Here is a 5,322-nt window from a genome sequence, read left to right as displayed (position 1 = left end):
CCTCCAGACGCGTGTAGTCCCGCTTTAGCTTTTTTACTTTCTCCCGCCACTTCTTGGCCGTGTGATGTCGAGGTAAATCTTCTCGTTTCTCCTCGAGGACTCGAACCCCGGCTGAACCTCGTCGGTGGCGTAGTAGGCCAACAAAGCCTGCACCTCCTCGTCTGTCAATTTTTCGGCTGCTTTCTCCATACCGCTTGATCGAAATTCTCCAGTGTTAGTGCTTGCTATATACCACACAGGTTGGTTGCTGGCTTACACTAAAAACGGCGCTTGTTGAACACAGAAGTAGTAGGCTGGTTGTTTCCGACATTCAACCAATCAGCATCGAGCCCCGCCCAGCAGGTTTTCAGGGCCGCTCAGAAGTACCTACCCCAGAGCAGGGACCACAGATGTTCCCGTAAAAGTCCCAGTAAGAGTTCCGGTCAGGGATAGTTCCTCTAACAGAAACAAGAGCAAAGCTGCCGGCCCCCTAAAAGGGCGTGGGAAATGGCATTTTAATCCTACAGGTTTTAAAAGGCACAAAAGCCTATTACATTTACAGTGATCCGGAAAGTGGTCAAAGCCGCCAAACGGGAATACGGTAAGAAGATTGAGGGACAACTAAGTGCTAACGACCCACGTGGCACGTGGCAAGGCCAGGAGTGGGCAATCTTATCCAGAAAGGGGCCAGTGTGGCTGAAGGTTTTTGTTCCAACCAAACAGTTGCACACCTGTGCCTCCTAATCGAGTTCCTCAGCAAAGACTCCACTGGTTGATCAGTGGGATCAGGTGTGTAGCTGCTTGGTTGGGGCAAAAACCTTCATCCACACTGGCCCCTTTCTGGATAAGATTGCCCACCCCTGGATTACACGCAATATCGGACTTCAGAGAGAGACCCAACACCTCAGCCAACGCTGCTGCCTCCCTCCCGGACGAGCTTGATAGTTTTTAGGTTCGGTTTGAGGTTTTTGACACCGACCTCCCGGGAGAAGCCCCCACCGCTGCCGATAGGAACAGCGCGCTGGTCATCGTCGATTCCGACGTGCGCAGGCCATTCACGCGCGTGAACACCCGCAAAGCGGCCGGCCCGGACGGCATTCCAGGCCGGGTGACCAGAGCGTGCGCAGCGCAGCCGGTGGGTGTCTTCATGGATATGTTCAACCCCCCCCCCCTGTGTGTAGTCCCCTCCTGCTTTAAACCATCAGTCATTGTGCCGGTGTCCAGAGGTGGAAAAACCCGGTCCAGAAAGTAAAAACCCTAACCATGTCTTTACTCCATCCATGTATTAAACCAGCTAATTTGGGAAACTAGTCAGTGCAATCTGATGGTTTAGTACATGGGTGGAGTAAAGACACAGTTAGGGTTTTTACTTTCTGGACCGGGTTTTTCCACCTCTGCCGGTGTCGAAGAAGACCAAGGTAACATGCTTGAATGATTGGCGTCCGGTTGCTCTCACTCCCATAATGAGCAAATGCTTTGAGAAGCTTGTTAAGGCGCTAATCTGTAGCATGTTACCGCCCACCCTTGACCCCCACCAATTTGCTAAACCGACAACGTAGATCCACTGATGACGCAATCGCCACTACACTCCATATCGCCCTCACCCACCTGGAGACAAGGAACTCTTATGTGAGAATGCTGTTTGTAGACTACAGCTCAGCATTCAACACCATAGTCCCCTCCAGACTCTAGGACATGGGACTCAACGCCAGCCTGTGCAGCTGGATCCTGAACTTCCTGTCAAGCCGACACCAGGTGGTGAGGATGGGCTCCAACACCTCTGCCTCTCAACACAGAATCCCCCAAGGGCTGCATCCTGAGTCCCCTCCTCTACTTTCTGTACACCCATGACTGCGTGACCACACAAAGCTCCAACTTGGTGATAAAGTTCGCTGACAACTTGGCAGTGATGGGCCTGATCACCGACGATGACCAGAAGGTGTACAGGAGAGAGGTCAACAATCTAACAAAGTGGTGCCAAGAGAATAACCTCTCTCTCAACGTCTACAAAACCAAGAAGCTGATTGTGGACTACAGGAAGAGAGGGGGGAGGCTGGACCTTATCGACGAATAAGTGCGAGGTGGTTGCTGTATTATCTTTGCAAACGGTACAAGAGATATCAGTGTCTGTAAACTTGGCAATAAAACAGTCAGCAGGGCATATTTTATGTAAGATTTTAAAATGTATTTCTTGGGCCTCGTTAGAAATACAGTGCTTGTAAGGTAAAAGCCAAAGCTCCTAATCGATGTGAGAATGACGCGCGTTGGCGTCCGGATATATAAGCACGTGGCTGTAGGCGGCAGCATGCGTTTGGTGTGGTCGGGCTGCGCCTACCTGGTAGGCTTTCAGCAAAACTGTTGAAGAAAAAACAACACAAAACAAAACGAATAACCCAAATCCAGACGTGCCCTCTGCAGAGCTGCGGGAGAGACTGACGATTCGCTGAATTTGAGCCAGTGGAGCGCAGACTGGTCACGTGACCAGTGACGCGCAGTAAAGCGTTTCATTAACTCACCGAGTCAGCTCAGCTGTTACCTGAGAGAAACCGCAATACAGATGGGAACGCGGTGGTTGTGACGCCATATGTGCTGTTTTCTTTTTTCGAAATCGTTTCGCAGACGACTTTGGACTTGGTGGTTGGCATAAACTGGTTTGGGACTGGATCAGGATGGCGACTCAGGTAGATGAAGAGGATGATTTGAAGTTTCATGGCTGGTCTCAAGTTCCTGTAGATCAGTGGTTCTCAACCTTTTTGGGGTCCTGGACCCCCTGCGTATTTTTGATCTACCCTGAGGACCTCTCCACCTGATCTTGGGGGAGGGGGGTTGCAATTTGATAGAAACAGTAGAAACTGCATTTTAAATTGCATTATAGCATTTATTCACTCTTTGGGGCAAAAATAAGAGCTTTCAGTTGTAAGTTAGATATAGTTAACAAAACAGAATTCTTATGCAGTAACTTTCAGATATGTGTAACAAAACAGAATATGTATTCAGTAACTTTCAGATATATGTAACAACAGAATTTTTATGCGGTAACTTTTAACAATGCAAACGGGAGCGAGATCTCTTATTAAAATACAATAAATTACACTTGTGAAACAGATGTAATTAGAGAAAAAAGTCCTGTTACCCTTTATAGTTTAGGTAGATAAAGGTCTCAGTCACATTTGAGTAAAATAATCCTATTTCTATAAATGTCATAGGATCTTTTTTTTAAAGATATTTTATTTTCACGGACTCCTTGCAATTACACCACGGACCACTAGGGGTCCGCGGGCCCCCGGTTGAGAAACACTGCTGTAGAGGACGAGGAAACGGGGGAAATAGGCGAGATGTAAATCAGAACAGTAAAAGAATCCTGGAAGAGAACAGTTCAGATGAAGACAGGAGAGTTGTTCGGCAAAAAGTTGTGAGGGAGGATTTTAAAATAATCCTTAAATTCAGAAAAGATACCGAGCATGTTCACTTTAGTCCAATAGCATTGTTAAAGAATTAAAAAAGAAGCTAGGAGAGGTGGAAATGGCTAAGATTTTGAGAGATGGAAACCTGTTAATAGCATGTAAAACGGAAGAACAGAAAAACAAAGCATCGGATATTGAAGGTATTTGCAATAAAATGATAAGTGAAAGAAGGATTTTCGGTGAAAGTAGAGTGGCACGGGGAGTGATAACAGGTATTCCTGTGGGTGAAGATTTGTAAAAACTCAAACGGAGTATTTGTGGGGGTGAGGTGAGAAGAATAAAGAGTTAATGGTGAAAGAGTTGATAGCTTGTCTGTGCTTCTGGAGTTTCGGGAGTCTGTAATTCCTGAAAAACTTAAAATCGGGTATATGAACTTTCCAGTTAGGCTCTATATCCCTTCTCCGCTTTGCTGTTACAAATGCCAGAGATATGGGCTTATGTTGTTAATAACTGTCACTTGCCCAATTTCCACAGCCGTCTTTCTGACGTCACAGTCACCATATCGTACCCTGTGTTGTCCACCACAATTACAACACTTTTCCTGCACATTATCTTTAAAATCTTCAATTCTGTGCTCACCTCCACATTTGGGACACCTCTGCTTTCCTTTGCAAATTGCTGCTCCTCCTGAGACCCAGCAATTCATTTTTGTCCCCTGTAGTGGACATTACGTTTTTGCGCATATCTCTCATGCTATACATGCCACTCTGTTACGTCCTGTTGTCCCTAAAGAGGACAACTGTGGCTTTAAAATGACGTCACATGTGGGGGCGTGCGACCTTGCGAATGTGCCTGTGACTATCTTCAAAATGGCTGTCATCTCAGCGCATTTTATGGAAAAAAAGATAAGCATGGTATTCATGAATAACACATTTGATGTTATATTTCGATTGTTTCTAGTAAGTAAACATCTCGGGAATATCTGAGTGAGTTTTCAAAGCTGAGCTTATTTGTCCATCCATCCATTAGCTGAACCGCTTACCCTGTTCTCAGGGTCGCGGGGATACTGGAGCCTATTCCAGCAGTCATTGGGTGGGCGGCAGGCGGGGAGACACCCTGTACAGGCCGCCAGGCCATCACAGGGCCGAGAAACACACACACACACACACGCACACGCACACGCACGCACACAAACATTCAAACCTTGGGACGATTTAGTTTGGCCGATTCACCTGACTTACATGTCTTTGGCCTGTCGGAGCCCCCGGAGGAAACTCACGCAGCCGGAGCTTATTTGTTTTCCTTTGAAAAACGCTAATTTATAAATGTCCCCTGTAGTGGACGCCAGGACTTCGTACTTATGTTTGTTTCACTTTTTTTTCAGTAGACAGCTCTATGACCAAGGCAGAGAAGATTCTTTAAAAAAAATCACTGAGGGAGATTCTGACATTGATTTGTCAGAGGATGACCGTCCAGGGAGAGAGAGTATGAGACAGAAGAGGGTGGACGCTCAGATGAGGAGGATCCAGCTGAGGTGGACCAAGGCGCAGAGCCAGATGAAGTGCGCCGTTGTCCTCTGTGGGCCAAAAGCAACACGTAGGGTTCTGAGGTTTTTAATCAGTGCATAAATGGAAGAATAACTTACAGAGATGTGTTCCAGGAAATAGATCCCAACATTTTATTTTTGAACCTAATGAAACAGTTAATGCAGAATTTTTTTAATGCATTCATTAGAAGGATGGACGCATAAAACAAAGTGCAAAGGTGTTCTCAAGTGAACTATCCTTTATAACAGTTTTATAACATGTTAATTGTGCTAAATTATTGATTGTGCTTTGTCTTTCTCCTAAGGTTCATGCCTTTGTTGGAAGAATGCAGAAGTACACCAGACAATGCTGCCCTCAGCCATAGAGACTGGGGCCCACTGCACTACTTCCAG

Source organism: Lampris incognitus, chromosome 13 (genome assembly GCF_029633865.1).
Source record: "Lampris incognitus isolate fLamInc1 chromosome 13, fLamInc1.hap2, whole genome shotgun sequence".
NCBI lineage: Eukaryota > Metazoa > Chordata > Actinopteri > Lampriformes > Lampridae > Lampris > Lampris incognitus.
Note: the sequence above shows the minus strand (reverse complement) of the source record.